The sequence below is a fragment of the Aotus nancymaae genome, unplaced genomic scaffold (assembly GCF_030222135.1).
Source record: "Aotus nancymaae isolate 86718 unplaced genomic scaffold, 86718_ANA_hifiasm-v0.15.2.pri h1tg000011l, whole genome shotgun sequence".
NCBI classification, from domain to species: Eukaryota; Metazoa; Chordata; class Mammalia; order Primates; family Aotidae; genus Aotus; species Aotus nancymaae.
The window spans coordinates 12,653,956-12,681,478 of record NW_026988422.1 but is presented as its reverse complement, the minus strand read 5'-3'; the positions used below and the strand labels follow the sequence as shown (position 1 = coordinate 12,681,478).

The following is a 27,523-nucleotide window of genomic DNA, read 5'->3' as shown; positions in this document are numbered from 1 at the left end:
TCCATCCTCTTTGATGACAAACATTCAGAACACCCTTTCTAGCTTTTCTGACTTAGGTAAGTAACTTAGCTTTTTGAGTCTCAGTGTCTACATGGGTAAAATGGGAATTTAGAAACTAGGCCTCATAGAATTGTCGTAATGACAGAATAATCAATAAATATTCCCCTCTTAGAAACAGATTTCAAAGAAAATGGAAAAACTTAAAGTAGGAGAATGGGTAGATTTGAATATATTTGGGGAACTGTTCTGAATTTTATTATGCCTTGGTTTTATGAATCAATGTTTATAAGTATAAATATTATACATGGAGGAAATGTTGAGACAATTGTCAAATCATCTAGGGGAGACCCATGGAGACAAGGAGATCCTCATTGGTAAGTGGAAGATCAGTGTTAATAAAATAGAAATCTCTCAGTGCCCCTTCAGTACTATGATTCTATAATTAATTACTTCAATCACATGCATTCCCACCTTTTTCTTCCAAGACTGATACTTTTACACAAGCCTAATGCCTCTCCTTGTTTTGTTCTCCAAAGCTTGTATCATATCTTTGCAGAAAGTTGATTCTTACTGTATATTTAATGATTATATGTTATTTTGATGAACATTCTGATTTCTAGATGACAGAGATTTTTAACTTTTGAAAGGTTATAGAATACTATTAATTAAAAAAACTATAAGCCCCTCTTTCTTAGAAAAAGTCACATTATCTGCACACATAAATTTGTATATATAATCTCAAGAGGTTCACAGACCTCCAATGCCTTGTATGGATTCTTGACCTGTAATGGTAACTTGCTTAGCTTTTTAAAATTTACCAATAAATGCTATTAACATGAACTAAATACAACAGTGTGTCCTACAGAATGAAGCAAGTAATCCCACAAACGCTCATTGGATGACCAGAAAGTCTAGGAAAATCCCAAGATAATAGGATACGTTTTACATTTTCCCAAAATTTCTTGCCCCGATGCACTTTTTCTAAAAGGGAGATTTTCTGTTTCCATCACATCTGTGAAGCCTTCCTTGATGCTACCAAATAAAATTAATCTTTTCTCCATTATATATCACCTATCAGAGACTCAGCATGTGGAGGCAATGGTTTAAACATTTCTGCATCTTCAGTGTCTGATCCAGAAAATGGTACATAGCAAGCATTGCGTAAGTATTTATTTAACTCTGCTGAATGGCAAGCCGCGTGATCTTTTTGAAATTTGTTTTGTGTGTAGCCCATCAGAGGCAGAATAAGCAGAACATTCCTGACAGACCACATCACCAGCCTCTCCTTTTCCGGACCATGCCTGGCTCAGCATGGGACAACTCTTAATCAAATTAAATTAAATTTTATTTAATATACTTGTCTCATTTCTTCAGACAAATAAGTTAATTATACAATAATCTAAAACAAAAGACACGTTCTTTAAATTTATATGAAAATTGGAGTGAGCGGAAAGAAGTGAGTAGCATTATACAGAGAGTCCATTTCAGTTATACAATTGAGACTCTCAAAAGCTTGGAATAAAGTTTCATTTTGCATGGAAGTGTCACTATTGGTCTTGAGAAGAGAACAATCAGAAATCAGAAAAATAAACAGATTGTTAGATTTCAAGGCACATTATCAGAAAAATACAAATCATCCAGTTAAATTTTCATTTCAGGTAACATGACAAATAACTTTTTAGTATAAATTTGTCCCAAATATTACATAGGATATATTGACCCAAAAAACTTTAATTTACCTGAAATTTAAATTTAATAGGCATCCTCTATTTTTATTTGCATAATCTAGCAACCCTAACTTGAGGGCCAAAAACCTCACAACTAAAAAAAAAAAAGCTCTGCAGTATCACCACTCTCATCCCCTCCCTGAGAATCCTTTTTTGAACAACTTTCATTTGCGTTTTCATTTACCATGTTCCAAAGACATTGCTTTCACCTCTAAGTAACTAGTTTTTCTTGATGGCAGCCCATAAGCCTGTAACTTCCCATATCGTTTACATTTGTGGTAATTGCATTTCTAAGAAACGTAAGATTCTCAGCAATTCTGTTTTCCCTTTTTACCCCAATGGGTGGTTTACAAGGAGGAGGGGCTGCTGCTGAATATTCTTGGCTGTTGCTCCTGAGCTCTCCTCCTTGCTGGCATGTGTTGTGAGACGATGCCAGCTGTCACCCTGTGGTGTTGTCTGGTGGGGCTATCCCTTTGGGGAAGAGCAGACAGTCTCTTCTCAAAGAGGGGAAAGGCCCCCAGAGGTCAGCAAAGGCCAACACCTGTTGGGTTTTGAGAGTGTTCCAAAGTAAAATCAAAAGCCCCTGCCTTACTATTTATACTGGGAAAGGACAAAAGGGACTTAAAATCTTGAGACAGCTGATTAAGACACAGCACAGTTACATGTTGGCAAAAGAGAACAGATGTGGCTTCTGATGAACTATGTATAGGATCAACCTGGGAGTTCCCCTCAATCATTTTGATGGGTATAGAGCATCAGCACATGTGTCAGCTCTCCATGGGTCACTGCATGGATTTCTCTGTTTGTCTTTTTTTGTTGTTGTTTCCATATGAACCAAATATTCTGGGTTTATTTTGGCCTGGTATGTTGAACAACATGACATTTTAGTGGTCCACTCTAAATTTGAATCTTGCTAAACTATCGATCACTTATCTTGAGAGTGTTGGTGGTCTTAGTGGTATTTTAAGAAAATAAGTGAAGGTCAAAAAGCATATGAGGCTCTGTGACCAAAATTATAATATTCTAGTAAAGTATTTACTAAGCTGTTTATTTTTTTTGAATGTCTGTTTATCAGTCTCAAATGTGCCTAATACCACATTAAGACCAATGTATTTAGTGGAATGCCTAGGGGAAGTTTTAAGGTTGGAAAATAAGTAGGACCTTCGGGTTCTTGATAATCTTCAGGACATAAAGTAAGGGTCACATTTACTTCAAAGAAGTACTGATGCCAGTCAGAATAAAGGTTCATCTTGCACCAGGCTTCAGTGCAAGCTGAATTGTACTCAGGGGCTTAAAACATATGGAAGAGCAATCTGTATCATTCTACTGAAGGAGGATGCACATCACAGGTCTTTGTAACTGGCTTTTCAAACTTATTCCCAGCATTTCTTGGCATAGCTATGATACTGTTACATGTCTTTCCACCATATTCCTTACTTTTATTACTGCTTGGAAACCACCATAAATGTTTTCCCCAACTTTTTTACTTGACAAACTGTGACTTTTTCTTTAAGGTACAACTAAAATATTACTTCTATTCAGTGTACCCATGGCCCTTGGGGTCTACCTTGTAGGACCCCTGACCCCACAATGGGCTTGGATTGAGGGAACAGAATTAGTTAAGGTAGCCTGAGCCAGCATGAGTGGATAGAAAATTAACATGGTTAAAAGAGCAATCTAAGGCTGGGACTGGGGAGATAGAATCACAACCAAGTAAAATGGCAAAACAAGAATGGAGTAGGTTTTAAGATCATTAGCTGAGGATGAATCGTTTATATCTGAAGCTGTAAATCAGTGTTGAAATGTCGTTTATATATGTGGTGTATAGTGTAGAGCCAATGTGAGGTAGTGAAGTCCACCCTACTGATCACAATGTTATTGCTTTACATATTGATTTTTGCCTTTCATCTTAGTTGTCACCTCTAGATCCAGAGTCCTCGTTTTCCTGTATTCTCACGGTCTCTATCATAATGCAAGGCATGTAGTAGGTGTTCAGTGAGTGTTGCTGATTGATTCATTACCTATAGATCTGCAGCTTCTTCAAGGGGTCAGTATAGGTTTCTGACTTGTCCCTTAGGCACTGTTTTTACCTTTTACAGTGGTTATGACTAGCTCACAATGAATCTGTATCTTTGGGAATGTTGGACAATGCCATTTTATAGACTGTCAAATATGCTTTATCATCAAAGACAGTGGAATCAAACTCACCTCCTTATGTACCTCATCTTAGGCCTATGTACCTAACAAGCCAATTCCAGGAAGGTATGGAACACGAACTAAATGCAGCTTTGCTTCCTGCTTCAACGTTTTCAATGGGATAAAACCAGGTTCACTTGAAGATCAAAGGGATTTTTGATAGGGTAAATCTGTTAAAGGGGTATGTTAGGGGCTAAGACAAGAAAAGCTGAAAACAAAAAGAACCAATTCTATAGGAGAATAAGTAGTTACAGGCTACAAAAAGTGTATGATCTTGTACTGCCTCCACAACCCATCCTGTCTTCCTCTCATGAATCTTCTTTAATTTACCACCCATTTTCCAAAGGCCAAAGACAGGAAAATTCCAATTTCAGTGGAATGAAAATTGTTCTTGATTTTCTATACCTTAGGACCTTGCTACTCAAAGTGTGTTCCTAAGGCCAACAGCATCAGCATTGCATAGGAGCTTTTTAGAGACGCAAAATCTTAGGGCCTACCCCAGACCTACTAAAGGAGAATCTGTATTTTAACAAGATCCCTGGGCAATTTATATGCACTCATGATAATATGAATCTCTGACCTAGGGTAAGCAACACATAGAGGTTCATCCTTCAAAAGAATTCACACTAAGACATTTTAAAATCACTCCAGAGAATAATTGCCCATTCACTCTTGTTTCCACATGAGTTCTGGCTTGAACCTTTTTTCATCATGCTCCTCCCAACAAAGCTTTCACAGTCTTTGCACAGTTCCTGTAGTCACTGAGATGATCAGCTACCTTTTCGTGTTTCCATTCCTCATTTGCAATATGAGCTGTACAGACAATCTTGGTTAGCAAGAATGGCCAACTGACTCACTGACCAGTATCTACGTTATCATTACATGCCACCTTGTATGCTTTACTTTTGGTGGCAGATATTAGGGTTCTCTCAAGCTGTAGATGAAAAAGGAATATTTGGATTTTCTATGTCAACATTATTAACATTTTCCTGTTTACTTTTATTTGGAGATAAAAAAAATAAGGGTATAACTTTCAATCTGACCTACTCTGACCAGTACCTGAATAATAAATGACTCTTAAGGGAGAGCTCTCTACCCTGCTGCATTCTTCTCTGTGACCTGAGGAGGTTGACTTCTAGGGGCTGTATTAGCTAGGTTGGGGTGCCTTTGCCTTCTAGGTAGATTTGGCCAGTGGAAGGCATGAGGATACTAAAAGATGAGAAGAAAAAGAACTCTGGGTGTTTTCCTGCCTTCCACTTCCCTATAGATCTACTCCTTGCCATTAGGCCTACCGGTGATAATAGCTTCTTGTTGATATTAACTCCTAAGTGTTTTATCATCTATCATAGGTAAGCTTGATCCTGCTCATATCTTTTAACATAGTGTCTTTATTAAAGTCTCTTTAATTCCCTCTTTGAGTCCCATCTGTGTCCTGCCAGAACCCTGACTGATTTAGTCACATTGTTTTCTTTGCTCTCAGCTTAGTCTTAAATATGTACAATGTGGCACACTTGCAGGTTCCTGTTACTTTTAATTAGATCATTGTTCACTTTACACCTCTCTAACCTGTTTTGCAAGTGACCTCTCTTGGCACTCTAAGGCAATGCTTCTCTAATTTTACTGACTTGCATACACATCACCTGAGCCATCTTGTTACAACGCAGATTCTGACTCAGAGGTCACAAGTGGGGCCTGAACTCCTTGACCTCTAATAAATTCTTGGGTGCTGAAGATACGTGGGCCCACAGACCACACTTTGAGGCTCCAATTCAAACACTGAAGACAAAAAGTTGTGAAGGAGAGCAGTGGTTTTCCAAGCTTACTTAGTTCTTAACCAGCAGCATCAGTACCACCTGACGGCAACCCTGCTACAAATGCAAATTCTAGGTCCCTAACCCAGACCTACTTAATCAGAAGTTCTGGGATGGGGATCAGCAGTCTATGTTTTAGCAAGCCCTCCCAGTGATTCTGATTCACAGCTAAGTTTGAGAATCTGAAATAGAAGATAGTGCACTTATAATAGCTATTTTTGAGCTAAAATTATTTGAGCGACTTCACATAAAACAATGCATGCATTCCTCAGAATAAGTCTACTCAATATAGAGAAGCAATATAATGCAGGAAATTGACATTAGCCACATTGACAGAATTTTAAATTTCTGCTATTGTCATACACTGGAAAAGAAAGTTACCAATAAATGTGTTTTGAAGATTGCACATTTCCTCAAGATTCAGTTCATTTTAATCATACAACACTCAAATCTATGGTAGGTGCTGCAAGAGATACAAATCTCTACTCAGTCTTTGTCTTATGGAATTTACAGTCTCATGGGGAGAAAAACCAAGTATGGCTGGGACTACTGCAAGCCTTCTCTCTAGGATTCAAATTATGAAATCAGCACATAAGGAATGATTGGAAGTTTGTAAAAAGGCAAAAATGGAATAAAAAGGCAGGATAGAATGCTTCCTGGACTTGAAGCAAGCTAGACAAGAATCAGGTGATTCCTGTATAAAGGAGAGCCACAGAGATAAACACTACTGAATTCTGTTGTCTGGTTTAGCCCTACTGTGAAGCTGCTTTTGACTAGAGTACCTTTTGTACCAAGCTTTTGAATCACAACATTAGTGTGATTACATGCCTACCAAGCAGATTTCTGGCTTTTGCTATTCCATTTGTTATATATCCACTAGTATGGCCAGTTTACTAGACAGTTGATCTCATTTAACATAATTTCATTTTCAGCTCATCTTCATACTTTTGTGCATTTAGGAATTGCAAGCCAGATGTAATTAACTTCAAACACTGACAAGATAGAATTTCTGAATAGTGAGGACCAAAGCACTTTCTCTACTATAATGCTATTTATACAGTTTCTTTATGGATAACCAACTAATCTCTAGTGGTAATATCCATCTCAATATACATCCTGTTTAAACCTTTGAAAATCACACAAATAATTGTGTAACAAGGCCATGGCAGTTGCATAAAAGTGATCTGCCTAAGATAAATATTCAAAGGAAGAGTCAAACACGGATCTGGATGCAAGAGCAAAAACTATAAAACTCTAAGAAGAAAACATAGCACTAAATCTTTGTGACCTCATATTTGGCAACAGATTATTTTATGTGGCATGAAAAGCACATGACAAAAGAAAATACAGATAAATTAGACTTCATCAAAATTAAAAACTATTCTGCTTCAAATGACACTATCATAAAAATAAAAAGACAATCCACAGGATAGAAGAAAATACTTGCAAATCATACATCTGAGAAAGGGACTTGTATCCAGAATATATAAAGAACAGTTACAATTCAATAATAAAATAAGAAACAATTTGATTTAGAAACCTGTAAGTGATCTGAATAGACATATCTCCAGGAAAGATATACAAATAGCAATTAAGTGTATGAAAAAAAAAATGCTCACATCATTAGTCATTAGGAAAATGCAAATTAAAAAACCTCAATGAGATAACACTTCACAGTCATTAGGATGTCTATAATCAAACCGACAGATGATAACAGTTGTTGGTGAAGATTTAGAGAAATTGAAACTGGCCTACCCTGCTGTTGGGATTGTGAAATGCTGCAGATGCTTTGGAAAACAATCTGGCAATTCTTCAAAAAATTAAACAGAATTACCATATGGCTCAGCAATTTCATTCCAAGACAATTGAAAACATATGTTCACAAAAAAATACACAAATGTTCATAGCAGCATTATTCATAATAGCCAAAATATGTAACAACCCAAATGTCTATCAACTAATTAACAAAATGTGGCATAGTCATACAATGGAATGTTACTCAGACATGAAAAGCAATGAAATATTAATACATGCCATAACATGTATGAACCTTAAAATAGACTAAGGGAAAAAATGTCAATCACAAAAGACCACATAGTATATGATTTTATTTGCATAAAGTGTCCAGAATAGGACAATTTAGAGATACTGGAAGTAGATTAGTGGTGGCTTAAGACTGTCGGGGAGAGGGGATGGAGATACTAGGGGGTAATACCTAAAGGTTAAGGGGTTTCTTTTTGAGATGATAAAATATGCTCTAAAATTGATTGTGATGTTTTCTTGACTCTGACTATACTAAAGATTATTAAATTGTATGTTTTCGATGGGTAAATTTTATGGTATGTAATATATATCTCAATAAAGCTGTGTTTTTTTAATTTAAAAAAAGTCAAAAAGAAATGATAGAAAGCAAGTCCCTGGTATTGTTTAAACCACTGGACCATGCCTTGCCTAAAGTCATTTCTGCCTCAACACTCTCAGGACTTGAACCAGACAAATATCTCCATTGTTTAAATCAATTTGAGATTTTGATTACTTGCAACATGGATTCATAACCAGGATACACTGTGGCAGTGACTTATCAAGAAGAATTGAGTTAAGAAAGCAGGTTGAGGGCAGGGACACGAAATAAAGGCTATTACAATAATTGAGAGAATCACAGGCAGTGAAAAGGAGTTGACAATGTGGATGTTGAATCTAGAAGATTGGAAAAGGGAAAATTGAAATATCTGAAGAGACAAATTGTAGGAATTAGAGATCTTCTGCTGAACTCTGAGCCCTGGCTGTTAAGTACAGTGTTTCATTCACCATTGCTGCATTACACAATTTAGCTGCTGTAATAATTCCAAAGCACCATTTGCTTTCAACTATCATTTATTTCTTGCTCACATGATGTGTAGACGGTGAGTCAGCTGCAGCTCTGCTTCAGGCTGCAGCTCTCTTGCCTGTGGCCTCTCGTTCCAGAAGCCAGGCCAAAGGGACAAGCCTTCTCTGGAAATACTGCTCTTGGACAACAGGCAGGGGCCAGTGCATTGGCCAAACTTGCAATGCTTTTTGAAAGCCTTTGTTCACTCATGGTATATATCACAGCTCATATTCCTTTGCCCAAAATATGTGTCACATGGCCAATCAACCCCAAAGTCAATGAAGCAGAAAAGTATTACTCTCCACACAGAAGATGCAAATCATAGAGCAATGAGTAGGGATATAGAACCTTCTCCAGGAAGAAGTAACTGTTAACAATAACTCCATTTCCCAAAATTGCTTTTCCAGACCTATCATTCTACCTGGTATATTGTAGATAGCAAATACTTATTTATCATTTGAACAAATTAGGATACAAATTAACACCTATATGCATTGATAAATGGAGAAAGAATCTTTTGTGGAGATGGGAAAGAGAGAGGAAAAGATGCGTTTATGTTGATTTTGAAGAGCTAAGAAAGGTAAGGATAGAGATTATTCAACTAATAATTAAAAAGTTGGAGAAAGAGAGTGACAGTGAAAGTTAAGAGTGAAAGAGACAGGAGAGAGATGCTGTGAAGTAGGTGAGATTGCCAAGGAAGACTATGTAGTGAGAGGAGAAAGGGTTGTTAGAGCTGGTTCTGGAGCTAGAAATAGATGCCACGAGAGCTCAGTCAGAATGTGGTCAGAGGTCAGAACAATGCAATGTCAAGGGTGTTGAAAAGCAAAGGTGGTTAATAGTGTCCAAGATACTTTAATAACCATTAAATGATGCCTCCTTATAATTCCAAATAGAGTTCTGTCACCATTTTTTTTCCTACGGAGGTCCATTTCACAAAGGAAAATAAGTTAATTGAAGGCTACATACATATTAGCAAAAACCTAATTAAATTTAGTGAAGGGTGAAGAAAAGATTCTTTATTTTTATTTTTATTTTTTATTGCATTTTAGGTTTTGGGGTACATGTGAAGAACATGCAAGATTGTTGCATAGGTGCATACGTGGCAGTGTGATTTGAAGGAGAGAAAAAAAAGATTCAAATCACCTGATTTAAAAATTAAGCCCAAGCAGCAAACAAAAATTAATACATATAGCAAACATGTAACAATAAGCTTCAATTCCATATTTTAGCCAGTTAAGAGAGAAATAGCAAAGGGAATGAATGGGAATAAAGGAAGGAGGAGGAAATGGAAAAAAAGGAGGCAAACACAAAACCAAATTAAAAACAAGGAAGCAGTCTCAGCCTAGTGGTTCTCAATGCTGGCTACACATTACAGTCACAAAATACTGATACTTGGGCTCAACCCTGAGAGATCCTCAACTAATAGGCCTAGAATAAGACCTGATATTGGTATTAAAAAAAAAAACAACTCCCAGGTGGTCTTAGAGGTATAGAGGAGAAATGGAGTGGCATGTGGAGTGAGGGAAATTACTTTTGTCCCATCTCATAGTTACTTGGACTATAGGCTCTAGGAAATCTCCAAGATGAAAATTAGCTATCCCAACAGGTACAGTTCAGCTGCTTTTTACTCTTAAGACAGTGAGAGTGATGAAATAAATATGAACTTAGGAGTTAAATAAATTCCTGAAGACCTGGCTGTAATTCTAACTGTAAGGCCTTAATGTCTTCTGGCATCTAAATCTCATAGTATATCTGGGTCTGTTTCCACACCTGCAAAATGGAAATGTTTACGCAAGATGATTTCTAAGCCCATTATCACAGCTTTGATTTGAAGAGTCTTAGAAGGGAAGAGCGTGGGACGGCCAGTCAAAATCAGCTCTCTCCTGGCCTGTACTGAATGATCCATTGCACTTAAATGTACACTTGGTACATATTTCAAGGGAAAGCAAAAGGGTGGTTGTGTGAAGATACAAAGTCAGAAAAGCGTGAAAGAATAGCTCTTTTAATTTCAGCATACATGAAAGTTTTGTGTTAGGGTTTTTTAAAAAACAGAAATTGCTGAGTGGCACTGTGTTTTTATGCTTTGGGCCTTTATTGTCAATAAAATGGCACTGCTTTTCTCATTATCTACAAATGATCTGAAGTACCTTGAGGGTCAGAAAAACTTCAGCCAAGCAAGATAGTAAGGCTTATGTGGAAAATGGATGTGAACTATTTGCCTATTGGAAAGAAAAGAGGGTTGTAAGAAAGCTTCGGATTCTAAACTCTATTTTCAATTTTAGCTTCAGACAGGGAGGGAGGGAGAGTCAAGAAGGGAAACATGAAGGCAGAATCTAGGGCAAGGACTGCACACCCCTACCAGCCCCGGCCCCATTACAACACTGCTTTGTACAGATGGCAGTTGCCCGTTGGTCCTAGCTTTGCAGCTTCTAGGTCACTTTTGTGCCAAAGAGAAAAGCTAATCGCTGGTCTGCACCAGAGGCTGGAGGTGGCACTGACTTTATTGAAACTGGTCAGAAGACTGGTACATACTTAAAGTGAAGAAGAGCTAGCTATACATTATGAGAATGTTTGTATTAAGGGATTAGACTTATCTCCAACTTATTTTTCAAAAAGATCAAATTTATAGTAGCACCCTATTTCAAGAAATAAGTATAAATGAAAGAAGATCTAGTTAAAATATCACATTCTCTTCCTCTTCCAAGTAGGATTAGTTGTTCCTTACCTGTGCTCCTCAGTTATTACAACAATAGCTACCTTTCATCAGATGTTAGACACATCAGCAGGCTAAGTGTTTTACATACAGCTAATGATCACAAAGCCCAAGGCAGTAGGAATTATTATTTCTCCATCGTTCAGATACAAAAACTCAGCCTGAAAGAGGTCAATTCATGTGATCAATACTGCTCGGTTTATAAGTGGCAGAAACAAAATATAAACACAGAATGATTAACTCTGGAATTTCAACTACTACTAAATAACTGCCTCTACTAAGCCTGTCTTCTTTAAAATCGTTGAAATTTCTGATTATAAAAATCATGCGTGACCATTGTAGATAATTTGCTTAAATCAAGACAAATTTTAAATTTTATTTGCATTTTTCTCACAACACTGAATTCTTCATGAATACAAACTTTAACTGAAAATAATATTCATATTAATTTACGTAAACAACATCCCCCTGGACCTTTGGGTTTCTTTTTCTCTGCTGTTATAAATAACACTAGGATGAACCTCTTACACAGAAACCTTTGTTCCCACTTCTGATCATTTCCTTAAGATACATATCAAGTGGCCTGTTAAATCTCTCCCCTCTGGGAACCACCTGCTCCTCCCACAGGTGTTCCCTATATTTATATTCAAGCTGTGGAATCCTGCCTTTCTAACCGTACCTAGCGGGTGCAGTGTTGTGTGCCAGACCCAAACTAGTCTATTTAGTTTTGGAATTTGGCATTTTAACCTGACAGACATAGAGACTGAGTGTTATTTCTAGCCAAGTCACATACTGGCAACATTCCAGAGGAAGGATGATCCTGCTGATAAGATCACCAAAGCTGCCCTGGTTCCTGCCCTGCCCAAAGCTTGGATTTTTACCATTCCTTGTAGAGCCCCAGATTCACCAGTATCTTTTCAATAAATACCCTTATTTGGTCACACCGTGGCTGGTTGGTTTCAGAAACGTTAAATTAAAAGAGAATTAGTGAAAAAGAAAGTGTTTCTTAATTAGTAAAAAAGAAAGTGCTTCTTAATTAGTGAAAAAGAAAATGTTTCTTAAAGAGGTATTACTTGGTTAAAATAAATTTAAGGTCATTCATGCATATTACCAAGTTGCTCCCCAAAAATTTCTGTAGTTTTTATTTCCATCAGAAAACACATGAAAGGATATTATTTTTAATACTGTTGCAAATTTAAAGTCAGATAGTACCATCTCATTCTTTACATTTGAATTTCATTAATTACCAATAATGTTTAATATTTTATATGTTTATTGATTATATTTTGTCAACCTCTGTGCCTATTCTTTTTCCATTTGCCTACTGTGGTCTAAGGCTTTCTCTTATTGATCTAGATACATCTTTGTATATTGAGAATGTTAACTTTGATTACGATACTTCTCACATTTTGCCCTAATTGTATAATTATGTATCTTTCACTCCTCTCCCACCACTGCCTTTCCTATATTTGAAACTTCTGCCAGACTGAACTGTACACAATTCTTGTATTAGGATGAACTCGTGTATACTGTGTTACCAAATAGTCCAATATCTCAGTTGCTTCACGCACACACAAAAGGAATATTTTTCTTAAGCTTCTTAGGGGTGGAAGGATCCTGCTCATTTAAATGCATAGTGACCCAGGTTGTTGGAAGCTCCATCTTGACTCATGTTTCCATAAGCACTGTGACAGGTCAGGCAATTTGGTGATGTGTGTGCTCATTCTGCCCAGAAATAATGTACATCCTTTCTGTTCATATTTCATTGATCAAAACGAGCCATGTTGTCATAACAAATGTCAAGTGAGAAGCGATGTATAATCCTACCACGTGCCTGGCAGGAAGGGAGAGTCAAAATATACATGAAAGGCCAATGGTTACCACACCCCTGTTCTATCTCATCATTTCTCATGGCTTCACACTACTGGAAGGCCCTCCTTCTAGTTCTCCATGTTCAAATTCCACCAATGCTTCAGAGGTCATATCTTTTCTGAAGTTGTTTCTTATATCCTCCAGATGGAATTTATCTCATCATCCTCTGAGACACCCTAAAATCTTAACTGAGAGTAATTTCTTTCCATCTTGATATACAGTCACTTATGTACATTTTTCTCTCTTTCAACATAGCACTGGAATTTTGCTCAAGTGAAAAAACATGTAGTTCATAACTTAAAGACATTCATTTTTGCATAATACCAAGATTCACTTGAAACTCAATTGTGTTGATAATAATTAAATTTTTAAACATGCTAAAATTTAAAAAAACTTTTGTTTTAGGTTCAGGGGTACACGTGCAGTTTTGTTATATAGGTAAATTGCATGTCATGAGGGTTTGGTATACCTGTTATTTCATCACCCAGATAATAAGCATAGTACCTGATACGTAGTTTTCTTCAATCCTCACCTTCCTCCCATCCTTCACCCTTAAGTAGGTGCCTCCTGTTCCCTTCTTTGAATGCATATGTACTCAATGTTTAGCTCCAACTTTATAAGCGAAAACATGTGGTATTTGTTTTCTGTTCCTGTGTTAGTTCACTTAGGATTATGACCTCCAGCTCCATCTATGTTGGTGCAAAGGACATGACCTCATTCTTATGACTGCTTAGTATTCCACGCAGTATGTACCACAGTTTCTTTATTCAGCCTACTGTCAATAGGCATTTAGTTTGATTCCATGTCTTTGCTATTGTGAATAGTGCTGCAAAGAACATACATGTGCACATCTTTATGGTAGAACATTATATTCCCTTGGATATATAGCCAATAGTGGGATTTCTGGGTTGAATGGTAATTCTGTTTTGAGTTCTTTGAGAAATCACCAAACTGCTTTTCATATTGGCTGAACTAATTTACATTCCAACCAACAGTGTATAAATGCTCCCTGTTCTCTGCAACCTCGAACTGTTATTTTTTGACTTTTTAGTCATAGTCATTCTGACTGCTGTGAGATGGTATCTCATTATAGTTTTGGTTTACATTTCTCCTGATGATTAGTGATGTCGCGTATTTTTTTCATATGCTTGTTGGCCATGTGTGTGTCTTCTTTTGAAAAGTGTCTATTCATGTCCTTTGCCCACTTTGTTATGGTTTTTTTTTTTTTTTTTTTTTGCTTCTTAATTTAAGTGCCTTATAGATTCTGGCTATTTTGCCTTTGTCAGATGTATAAATTGCAAACATTTTCTCCTATACTGTAGGTTGTATATTTACTGTGTTGATGATTTCTTTTGCTGTCCAGAAGCTCTTTGGTTTAGTTAGGTCCCATTCATCAGTTTTTGTTTTCACTGTATTTGCTTTTGGCATCTTTGTCATGAAATTTTTACCAGGCCCTATGTCCAGAATTGTGTTTCCTAGATTATCTTCCAGGGCCTTTATAGTTTCAGGTTTTACATTTAAGTCTTTAATCCATCTTGTGTTCATTTTGGTATACGGTGTAAGAAGTTTCAATCTTCTGCATATGGCTAGCTAGTTATTCCAGCACTATTTATTAAATAGGAAATCCTTTCCCCATTGCTTGTTTTTGTTCTCCTGTGTCAAAGATCAGATTCTCATCAGTATGTGGAATTATTTCTGGGCTCTCTCTTCTGTTACATTGGTCTGTGTGTCTGTTTTTGTGCCAATACCATGCTCTTTTGTGACTGCAGCCTTGCAGTATAGTTTGAAGTAGGATAACGTGATGCCTCCAGCTTTGTTATTTTTACTTAAAATTGCTTTGGTTAGTGGGGCTGTTTTTGGGTTCCATATGATTCTTAAAATAGTTTTTTTTTTTAATTCTGTGAAGAATGGCATTTGTAGTTTGATAGGAATAGCACCGAAGCTATAAATTGCCTAGGGCAGCATTGCCATTTTAACAATGTTGAGTCTTCCTATCTGTGAGCATGGAATCTTTTTCCATTTGTTTGTGTCATCTCTGATTTATTTGAACAGTGTTTTGCCATTCTTGTTTTAGAGATCTTTCATCTTCCTGATTGATTAGCTGTATTCCTAGATATTTTACTCCTTTTGTGGCTATTGTGAATGGGATTGCATTCTTGATTTGCATTCAGCTTGGATGTTGCTGGTGTATAGGAGTGCTACTGATTTTTGTACAATGATTTTGTTTCCTGACACTTTGCTAAGTTTATCAGATCAAGGAGCTTTGGGGCAGAGACCACGGGGTTTTCTGGTATAGAATCATATCAACTGCACACAGGGATAGTTTGACTTTCTCTCTTATTTGGATACCTTTTATTTCTTCATCTTGCCTGATTGCTCTGGACAGGAATTCCAGTACTATGCTGAATACGGGTGTTGAGAGAGGTGAGAGAGGGTATCCTTGTCTTGTTCTGGTTTTCAAAGGGTATGCTTCCAGCTTTTGCCCGTTTAGTTTGATGTTGGCTGTGGGTTTTTCACAGATGGCTCTTATTATTTTGAAGTATGTTCTTTCAATGAGTGTGTTGAGAGGTTTTAATATAAAGAGATGCTGAATTTTATCAAAAGCCTTTCCTGCGTGTATTGACATGATCATATAATTGTTGTTTTTAGTTCTGTTTATGTGATGAATCATATTAACTGATCTGCATATGTTGAACCAACCTTGCGTCCCAAGGATAAAACCTACTTGATTATGGGAGATTAGCTTTTTGGTGTGCTTCCGGATTTGGTTTCCTAGTAATCTGTTGAGAATGTTCACATCTACAAACATTCTAAATTTAAAATTATCAAGTGCCTTGACTTTACCAACAATTCTCAATTCAGTGATTGGTTGTTGAGAAAACTAGTAGCTGCCAAGTGCTTGATAAAACTACAAATTCTTTCTCTTCAGGTGCATGTGCCAGTGATCAAACTGCTAGCACTTTTCAGAAAGGATGCTTGCATTAGTGAACATGTCACCAATGTGGTCTTGAGTTCGGCATTGTTTGAAATTGTTGCTATTCTTACTTTTGAATATAAATCACTGTTGGTTTACCTTCATCTTTTTCCGTTTATATGGGTATTCATTTACTTAACCCTGTGTAGGTTTTTATATTATTTAATCCTTTATATTGTACTTTTGAACTCTTGTTTTGGACAAGAAATTTATATATATATACATATATAGAAACATACATGTACACACATACATATATACATACATAGGCATAAAATATGTATACTGTATATAATACATATTTATATATCTGTATATATACACAGACATGTCTATATGTAATATATACAATTATGTATAAAATGTACATATATACACACATACATAATTTGCACACATATATGTAGAAACTTTGCATTTATTGTTTCTTTAAATCATCCTATAGCAGCAGATTTTCATAATTTACTTAAATGTCAGCTCCTTAACTTCCTTCCTCTGAGCGCCCTGGCAGAGTAGCTTCTGACTGTCCTCAAACTTCCACCCTCTATTCTATTCCGTGTTCTTTATAGATCTTATTATCGCTTGGAATTCTGTTATTAGTGTGCTCATTTTATTTGATTTTTATCATTATTCTTGCCACACTCAAAGTCAATATCTTCCCACTAAAATGCACTCTATAGAGGACAGGGATTTTGTTTTTTAACTATACAGACAAGAAGCAAACATTGCCTGGTACAGAGTATGCAGTAAAGCAAATATATTTTAGATCAGTGAGTGAAAAAAAGATTCTTTCTGGAATGACTCGGTGGACTTTGCTGCCATTCACTTGTAAATAAAACGCAAAAGCAGGAGTAATTTTAGAGCAGTCATGAGTTCATCTTTGAATATGTTGAGTTTGAGGTTCCTGTGTGATATTCAGATAAAGTTGTCAAATAGAAATTTGGTCATGTAGATCTAAAACAGAGGTCAAGGGCATAGAGGTCAAGGTCATTTGCTTATATGTGATAGCTTATATGGAAATAGCTAAGTCTCCCAGGTAGGTATGGCATAAGAACAGAAAAGGACAAACTGCTTTCCCAGATCTTCCTTTCTGAAGTCTGTTCCTCCCAACAACCTCAATAGGCAGGAGTCCCAGAAACCTTCAACTCTTGATGATGCAAATGGCCTTGCCACTTTAATACCATTGCCTCCCTATCAACAAAGTCAGCTCAGGAGAACTGGCCCTGCATAGTCTATTTATCCTGGTCTGTTAAATGCGTGTTCATCCCTGATGCTACAGATGTAGGAGAATCAATATATCCCACCGGACCTTACAGAAGCAGATAGCAGACCCCACTTGCTTACTCGAACACTTGCTCTTAGCCCTTCTGGCAAAATTCCCAGGAAGAAAAGACAGGAATGTGAAAAGAGTGTTTTATCAGAGATACACAGCAGCAGCCAGCTGTCTCCCTAATGATTATTTGTATTCATACGGAGATCTGTTCAACAAACAAATTTGAGCTCAGAAGGAACTCCTCTTTAGTAATACACACCACAGGCCCACAGAGTGTTTTCATAAGTTACTGTATCTCTGCCCTGGGGCTATTAGAAGCCCAACATGCAATTCAAAGTCTCTAAGAATAAATAAAAGTTGAATCTCATTCTATAGTTAAGGACACTTGAGTCATAGCAACCTGCCTAGTAACTCCCGAAGATTAATTCTGACACCAAAAATCACACTTCTGCTTCCTAATTCTTATTCTAGAGCTCTTCGTATGTCCTAGGAGTAGTTTAAACTCTCCTAAAACCTTCTAAAGGTTTCATCAGCCTCATCTCCTTAGCCAATATAATACCCTTCAAGCATTATCCAAAAAGCTGAAACAAAGTCAAGGCTGATTTTGTCCAAGACTATACTATCTATAAGCTTCTCTGCAGCTCTTATAACTTAGCCACTGACCGCTGTATGCTAAGATCAGACATTATCATCTACATGATGCTTAAATTTCCTTCTGTGATTTGCTCATGAAGCTGTCATCGATTTTTGTTTGCATTGTAATTGCTTGTTTCTGCTTGGACATGTAGATATGGGAAATTCACTACCTCCTAGGCTAGTGCATTTAATTTTTAGGTAGATTATTAGGCAATTCTCCTGTATGCTGGGCTGCAAACTATCACACTGTATTTTTTTCTTATTAGCTTTAGTCCTGCACTCTGGAGCCACCAAGAATAAGTCTGAAACTGCTCTTTCAAAATGAACGCTGCAGATTTAGTGAGAGAATTATCCGCCCTGTCTTTTCCTTATATGACATAAATCTCCTCGATTCCTTCTGCATGTCCACATGCATTCCCAGTTTGCCAGCTTCTTCTCATTCAGTCTGGGGCCCTTAAACAGTCTACTCCTCCTCAAGTATGCTCTGTCCAGCGCACAGCAGAGGTTCTGTTAGTGTTGTCCTGAACTTCATTAGCCTTTTTGGCAATCATATCAAACTGCTGATTGAAACTGAGCTTACAACTCACTCTAACGGGATGTTAAAGTGTTTAACATCCTGCTGTTAAATGATGCCTCCTTTACGCAGTTCTTAGGCAGCTCATATCCTGATCTTGGCCAAGCGTAGGGCTTTGCACTTACCTCTGCGAAATTTAATCTCACTGGATTTGACTCATGTTTTCAGTTTGCCATTTGATGTTCTCACCCAAGTAATTAATAAAAATTACAAACTGACAATATCAAAGATAAAAAAAACTCTGTGGCAAAGAAACTAGATTAACATTGATATGTTAATTAATCATTTTGGTCTAATTCAATCAGTTACTAAATTACCTGCCTACATCCTTGCTGGCCCACAACACTGCATCTAGTCTTACAGGTAACACAGAAGACCTTGCCAAATGCCTGGCTGAAACCCAGACTCACTCCACTCATAACCATCTGCAAATATTGAGTGGAGAAACTTTATCGACTTAGTCTCTGTTTAACAGCTTAAAAATGAATTAAAAACATAGTTTTTCAATGTCAAAATGCTCCACAGTAACTTGGCCTTTTGGCTGAGATCCAGGCAGCAATGAATGTGCTCCATGCTCGTAAACATGTACCTAGGTGCTACATCAGGTTTCTGTTCAGAACTCATTGTGCACCATACTCATGTCTGCCTCTGGGTTCTGGGTACATTTCACCTTTAAGTCAGCCTCAGATACTTGAGAGCTAATAGATATTCCTCAGTTCTCTTTGAAACCTTACTTACTGAGTGGAAGAAAAGATAGCCTGGAGTCTTAACACTTTTCAAGAGGCAGGAGGGTGACAGATCAAATAGCTGTAGCTGGTGCTCTGAAAGCAATCTTGCCACCTCACATCACAGGCATTGCTCCTGACTGCCCTCCCCATGTTCTCTGGAATACTGGAAAAGAGGCATATCATTCTACAGGTCATCAGGAAATTTTCCAATTGCCCTCCAATGTAGATTACATAACCTTTTAACTTCCTGGTTAAAGAAGTCAAGAGACCCATCCCTTGCCTCTACAAAAAGCCCACTGACAATCCCAGGGCTCCTTCCACTAAATTATCATCTTTAAACATGTACTAAAGCATTTCACTAAGAAATGATTCCTCACAGAGTAGTCTATTGTTCCAGACAGTCAGGATTTCTTGGAGGCAGCAGAGATCGCCTTTATAATAATCTTAGAGTTTCAAGGATCCTTTAAATTTCTTTATTCCTTCTCTTCATTTTATAGAAGAGAAAATTCACAGAGATGTTGAATGAACTGTCTGAGGTCACAAAGGTAACTAAACACAGAGTCAGAATAAGAATTCAGCTCGTTTGACTTAGTATCTAATGTCCTTCCTAATCTTAAATAGAGGAGCAGTGGAAAGCAGCAAGGAAGAGGGAGTATTCCCTGACCCCACAAGAAATGTCCCAAACTGCCACTGCTTATACACCATTTCCATGCCCGGAAACAAAACACAGGACGGCATCTCTGACACTCTCATTCTACAGGATCAGAGACCAACCTCTTTCTCTCCTGGAACCGACTGGGGATAAGGACCATGTGTACCCCTGCCCCATCGTTCCTGGTTCACTGGTGCCTAAACATCAACATCCCGTCAGCTCAGCATGGGCCCTTGTATGGCACTGGGTAAGAAAGGAACAGTTTCTTCTAAACACAGCCATTTCCCTCTTTCTTTCTCTGTGCCATGAGCAAAGCTCCCAAGTTGATAGCTTGGCTCCAGTGTGTTAGCAGCTTATATGGCTTTCCTTCGTACTCTCACATGAAGAGAACCCCAAACCTTGAAAGTCTGTTTTATTTTTTTCAAAACAACCGAGCACCACAAAGAGCCTTTTAGTCTCTCTCTCTCTTTTTTTTTTTCAATTTGTAAAATTTGCCTTAATTATTTAACTATCGGATAACTCACAGGCTAAAGCAGTAGATGAGAGCAGAAAAAAGAGCCATTTAGTAATTCAACCAGATAAAAGGAGGGAGAGGGCCCTCCTGCCTGACTCCAGGAAATACTAGGCAAAAAACCCTTGTGCCCCAAGCTCTCATAGCAAGAGGTCCTTAAATTTTGTTTATAATCAATCCAAAGGAACTAACTTAAAATTCGGACAGACAAGACCAACATAACCTTTTTGAGTAGTGATCCCGCAGAACAGAACAATGGTCAAGATTAAGGTCATCTTGGGTGTTTTTAAAATCAAGCCTTATCTGCAGAAGTGGATCCAGTATGTGGATTTAGTCACCTAACTTGAATTTTATGTAGTCTGCTTAAAAGCATCTTCTATGGATAATGGACTATAATATTTCTGATTTTACTTTATTTAGGATCTTACGTCTGTTACTATATAAGCATCTGTAAGAACAAGGGGATGATAATGACTTTTAGGTAGAACATTCTGGTATGGAGAAAACAAAAAGGAACTTTTTGTATGTGCAGAGGGTGTTTTCTAGGAGGAACTTTTGAAGGAGCTATTTCCAGAGTCAGCTTCTCTCTATAAAGCTAGACCAATCATATTTATTTCTGCAGAATAAGACTGGAACCATTGTTGAATGCTGAAAAAAATGTCAGTATGTCTTGCATTTATTAACCTTCAAATATTTATGGATTTTATTCAATATAAAATCTGGAGGGGGCGGGGAATTAGTCTGTTATTTCAAGGGCACTGACATGTGTTCATCAAGAGAGGGACACTTGGGAGGCCGAGGTGGGCGGATCACGAGGTCAGGAGATCGAGACCATCCTGGCCAACGTGGTGAAACCCCGTCTCTACTAAAAATACAAAAATTAGCTAGGCATGGTGGTGCACGCCTGTAATCCCAGCTACTCAGGAGGCTGAGGCAGGAGAATTGCTTGAACCCAGGAGGCAGAGGTTGCAGTAAGCCAAGATTGCGCCACTGCACTCCAGTCTGGCGCCTGGTGATGGAGCGAGACTCTGTCTCAAAAAAAAAAAGAGAGAGGGACACTTCTTGCACCATGCTGAACTCCATCTCAGGTACTGTCAAATGCTACAGCTGATGGCATCTCAGCGCCTGGGGCAGAGATAGTAGTGTGGTGGAGATAGCCTTGCTTTTTAGCAAACTTGTTTTCTCTTATTTTCAGGCATATAGCTAGACTACATTTTCCATCTTGCCTTGCAATTAAATGTGGCTGTTGATGCTTTCTGGACAATGGAATGTGAATGATGTGATTCATGTCTAGGCAGTCTGAGACCTGATACAGAAAATCAATCCACCCATGGACCAGAGGCCCAGGCAATGACAGAGTCACAAGAAAAGAGGAAACTGGGTTTCTGAGTGCCTGTGTAGACAGGAGCCCTACCATACCCCTGCTGCCAATTACACTTTACATGAGGAAGAAATAAACTTTTAATGTGTAACCACAGATATTTTGGGGTTATCAGTTCCAGTAGTTAATTTTCTCTATCAAATATAGGAACAAGACAAAAAGTAGAATGCTTAGTGAAAGCCCAAGATGTGTGCTATTGTTTCAGTAGTCAGATCTCAGACAGTGTGGAAATAAAAAGAGCAAGCTGCAGTTAGAGAGTCTTGCTATTCTCTAGCCAAATATTTCATGTAAGTGTCATCTGCAATAACTGAAGGAAAGGAGCACATGCCTTTAAGCCGAAAGCTCTAAGGAAAGTGGTTGGAAAGAAGTAGAGTAAAAGTGGGTTGTTGCTTACTCTTAAATGCCTTCAGTACAGGAGCTCAGACAAGAAATAAGTGTTTTTCATACATAGATTAAAAACAAGAAAGAAAGTCTAAAAATAAAAAGTCTTACAAGTTTGGAAATCCAGCTGCTTCTAAAATCCACATTGTAAGAAAAAGACTGGAAAAGGTCCTGAACTGCAAAGACCCATTAAAACGCTTGCTAAACACACCAGAGTGTTGTTGCAGCGAAGAGCAGAATAAGGAGACCACGTTGGCATTCCAACCTATTGTTTCAGTGAGCCTCAAGTTAGCTGCCAGGAAGTTGAGAGAGGGATGCATAGAGATGAAAAAGAAAATGAAATCAGGCTTGAGAATTATGTCTAGAAAACAGCTTGAGCATGATTGCTTTTGCATGGTACTGATTAGAAAAGGCAAATAGATCAGAAGTCTATTCAGTCTTTCAGGAAGTTATATTGCTGAACTAATAATTTTGCTCTAACAAGGCTTCTGTTTGTTTATAGCTTAAAACAATTCTTAGGTCCCCAAACTTGTATGAGCAGGAAGCAGGTTGTGAAAGCTATAGAGTTCCCAAGGAGATTGTACTCCCTGTGCCCCCTTCAGATATGTGCCCTGTGCCATGGAGGAAAATAGAGAAGATAAAACTCCCAGTGGGTAGAGCAGGAGTCACAGAGAATGAGAGAGAGGGGAGTTTCTTCCTGAACACAGATTCTGGGGCTGACCAAGTACCTGGCCAGGAGGATTTCAGAAGTAGACCTATGACTGCTCTGTGTCTCTTATTCTGCCCTTTCCCACATTCCTTGAGCATTGTTGGGGGAGGAGGGTGAAGTAGAGGAGTGAAGAGTGGGAAACTGATAAGTTATTATTGCACTTCAAAAATCAGCAGTGGCTCCACATCCAAGCCTGATAAAGACATACATTTCCCACAGATGCTGGACTTTGAGCTGGATGCAGCATCTGGCTAAGACTTAGAGTCATCTGCCTTCAGAAGAAGAAGGTTGGGTCCTATACATGGGAGAAAGAGTGAAGGTAATGTTTAGTGACCAGGAGGATAAACTGTGGCATGAATTCTTAAGTCATACAAGCTACTTCCTTCCTGTGCATTGAGCTAAACTATTGTTTCATTCTCCTTTGTAGGTAGCCAAGTTCCGGCGATTAGGCATATGGGCAGAAGTGTGTCCATCTCCAAGACTAGTCCATAAGTAGTTCAGATGTACCATACTCATTCTTTTCCCTCATTTTCCAGCTGCAGGCCGGGAAATCAATAAAGAACTCCAGGACGGGACTGGCAAGAAGGAAGAATCCTCAGTGCCTAAATGTGGAAGCTCCATCCCCACCCATCCACCGACACTGATTGGACTTAATGTGAGCACAGTAAAATATTGTGCAAAGCCACTGAAACCTGGGAGTTATTTCTTCTGCAGCAAACCTTTCCTTACTAATATAGGTGGGCAGGATGCCAACCACTGATACTTAGATCATCTCTAATTGAAGAAGAACCCTGACAGCTCATTAGCTCCCAGAAACATCGATTTCTGAAATAATTATGTATTATTTGTTTTCTTCCTGTGTATCAAACCCTGAATCACAGGACATGAAGTATCCTATCATGAAATAAAGGCCTGATTTTAAACCTAGGATCTTCTACAGATTAGCTGCTTGTTTTGGGGGTAGGCCATTTAAGTATTCTAACTAGTTACTTTATAGAGTTGTTATGGGAGGAAATGAGGAGATGTGAAAGTGCTTAGTGCAATTCCTGGCGTATAGTAGGTATTCAATAAAAGCTGGTCTCCTTTTTTTTTAATAATAGAAGTTATGGTTATTGAGCTCTTACTATGTACTAAGTATGCTAAGTGTGCATGTGTACACACACACACACATCTTATTTAATCTCACAACAACCTTCTGATGTTGGCACAACTATTATCTAAAACTGATGTTGGATGTAAGGCACAGGGAGATTCTGGATTGTCCAAAGGCACACCATCAATCACATCATCAGTAAAGGAAGTGAAATACAGGGATCTGACTCCAGAGTCCACCTTCCCACCGTCTGTCCTGCAATGTTCCCACAATCATTTGGCCTAGATAGAAGGAGAGAGAGCATTCCTCCCAGGTGTTGTAATGCACAAAGGTCTTACACCATGGAATCCAGATCTGTGTCTCCTACATGGATTCCTCTGATTCACTAGGTTTTTACCTTATTCTTTTTCTATTCTCTCCCCTTAACACATTATCTACACAGCTCCTCATTGGCAGGACTACATAGAAAAAGCAAATGTAGTTGTTTGGTCTTGCCTGATGTGTGGATTGAAGACAAAGTCAAACAGAAGCAATTAACTAAGGTGTTTGTTTTCTCCTCTGTGACACTTGCTGAAGTGCCCACCCTGTCCCCCTCAGGAAACACATACTTAGGGATAGCAGTAATGATTTGCATGCCTTCTTTTGGGTGAACTGAGAACAGTGATTCAGGAATCAAAGTGCAAATCATTTACCCGAAATTAAGCATTGAAGTTCTTATAACTGGTCACCCTTTGGCAAATCTCACAGTGGAGTTCACCGTCTGGAGTGTGGCATACCCACAGCAGGAGAGGATTCATCCTCAAGGTGAAAGTTTGAGCATTCAGAGAGACAGACTCTACCTGATCAATGGCATGGAGCCTACAGGTCTAGTTGATAGGTTTCCACGTGTCAGCCTGTTTAGGAGAAATGCATCCCTTCCTGTCTTGCTGTTTTTATTCTATCAGTAGTGGTGGTCTTATTGTGGTAACATTGTCAACATCAAGAGAAGGCTTATTAAGTCTTAATCTTTGGGTATTTTACTTTCTATTTTGGTTTTCTTATCCTTCGCTAATCCAAAATCTTTCAGCTAAACATTTTTTCTTAGTATAAAAATCAGTAGAAGCAAAGGCAAAGCTTAGTGGGTGTAATACATCCAATTAACTTGCTTGTTCAAACTTCCCTTTGCTGTCTTTTGAATTACAGAAAACTTCCCTCACTCTTTCTCTTTCTCTCTCATGTTTTGCATCCATCCTTCCTCTAGAATGATTTTCAATTTATAAGTATTTCTGTTAACATTTTCAAATAATTTAAAGTATTCAGCCTTTGCCTTAAGAAAGTTCTTATGCAAGTTTCTTAAAAGTGACTGTAACACTTGGTGATTTTTGAATTTGTTTGTACGTTTTGTAGATGAGTACTTAATTTGCAGTGTTTACCAGTGCCTCCTAAAAGTGAATCAAAGACCAGTTAGTGTGTTCTGTTAACTCCTGAAGAGGTATGTTAGTCTTTTAGAAAAAATGTATCCTATGTTTTTTTGAAGGAAAGTGGGAGAAAAACCTTAACTGCACAGAGGAGAGGTCACCTTGTTTATAAATGGAATCAGTGTCAGTTTCTCAATTATTATTAGCACAGGAAGGTACTTTGTTAAATACTGTGTGTTTTCCGGGAAAGCCACCCAAGACATAGGCCATAGTTTATTCTTGCCGCTGTTAAGACGACAATAAGATATTAGAGTGATAACCAGTGGGACAACCTTTAAAAGAAAACTCTTAAGAGTTAGCAAAATTCCCAGCACTTTGGGAGGCCGAGGCGGGTGGATCACGAGGTCAAGAGATCGAGACCATCCTGGTCAACATGGTGAAACCCCGTCTCTACTAATACAAAAAATTAGCTGGGCACGGTGGTGCGTGCCTGTAATCCCAGCTACTCAGGAGGCTGAGGCAGGAGAATTGCCTGAACCCAGGAGGCGGAGGTTGCGGTGAGCCGAGATCGCGCCATTGCACTCCAGCCTGGGTAACAAGAGCGAAACTCCGTCTCCAAAAAAAAAAAAAAAAAAGAGTTAGCAAAATAATGTATATTTGAAAGAAGACACTAAATACGAACGTAGCTAACACAAGTATGCAGCAGCCCCATCACTACTCTTGGGTATTTATAACTTATAGTTCTAAAATGGGCAATTAATGTTAACTTACAAAAACACTATTTATAAATTTAGAAAAAGAGAGGAGACTTAATTTTTTACAAAGGGAGGTAGCCATCCCACAGGCTAAGAAGAGCAGCCTCAGGCAAAGATCAGAGACAGGCACTTTGAAAGAGGAGGGGCTGGGATAAGAGCTTTATGCTGAATGGGTTAGCAAAACATACATATTAAACATGTTATGGGAGGAGCTACGGATATTCATGAAGATGGTCCTGACACGTGCATATTGAGCAAACATACATATAACACAGGACTCATGTTTATTTTGGAATGGAGGCTGAGCATTCAAATGTTTATAATTAGGCCCTAGGTGTCAAAAAGTCTTTTCAGAACACAAAGGCACGTAAGTTTGCAGCCTCGGTAATCCAGCTAGGACTGACTGGTCTTCTTATCAGGAGAAAGGTACTGAAATCAGTCTCTTGTCCAATCAAAGCTGTAGTTATGGCTGGTGGAAAGAGGGTCAATTAGTCAGGGTCTGTGAGCTGGATGAATTGTAATTATTTTAATATTGTTTATCCAAAGCCAGTACTTGTTTAGCTGCTAGAGAAAAAGAAAAACCTGTGGCAGTTAGAGCAGTTTATTCTTTAAGTGTAAAGGTGAATGACTTCACCCTTTCCTGGCATGACCTTTGGTCTTGTTTATAATCCGGTATCTTCTGGCCACAAAGCGTCTGTTCTGTCCGTCTTATGATCTCCATTTTACATTAATGCTGGTCAGTTGTTGTGTCTAAGCCATGAAAGGGAGAGGAGCATAACAAGGTGTGTCTGACCTCCCGTCCCGTCATGGTGGGGAACTCAATTTTAAGATTGTTCCTGGGACCCCCTTGACCACAAGGAGGTTCATTCAGTAAGGAATGGGGGTGGGCTTAGGATATTATATTTAGTTTACATTTGTCATTCCAAATTATATTACTTATTCCTTCTGCAGTCCCTAAGAATTTGGGAAATATGGTCATTTTCTCCCTGTCTTTTCAGCTAAATGGAACAGGGCCTTATAGAAGCCCACACAGGCTCTCTTTTGACTGTGGCCCACTATGGACCACAGGAAATAATTCTCCACTGCTTACCCTCACAGGCTCTTGGAGTGTCAGCTGATCCTAAAGATCCTGTCTCTTGATTTTTCACATGACAGTCGTGTCCTTCAACTTCAGGGGATGTGTATCAAAATCTTCTAGTCATTGTCTTGAATTCTGCCCCCTTTTCAAGGTAAAGGAGAAAGAGATGCATCTTTCCCTCCTCTTCTTGGTAGAG

The 27,523-nt window shown here is 38.2% G+C and overlaps 1 long non-coding RNA gene across 1 annotated transcript; it reads left to right on the top strand.

The window, feature by feature from the left end:
* Positions 1-1,080: 1,080 nt before the first annotated feature.
* LOC105723076 (uncharacterized) lies at positions 1,081-24,081 on the top strand. Its single transcript, XR_001108740.3, has 3 exons — positions 1,081-1,161; positions 23,224-23,323; positions 23,432-24,081. It is a non-coding gene; the product is annotated as an uncharacterized LOC105723076 (long non-coding RNA).
* Positions 24,082-27,523: the final 3,442 nt, after the last annotated feature.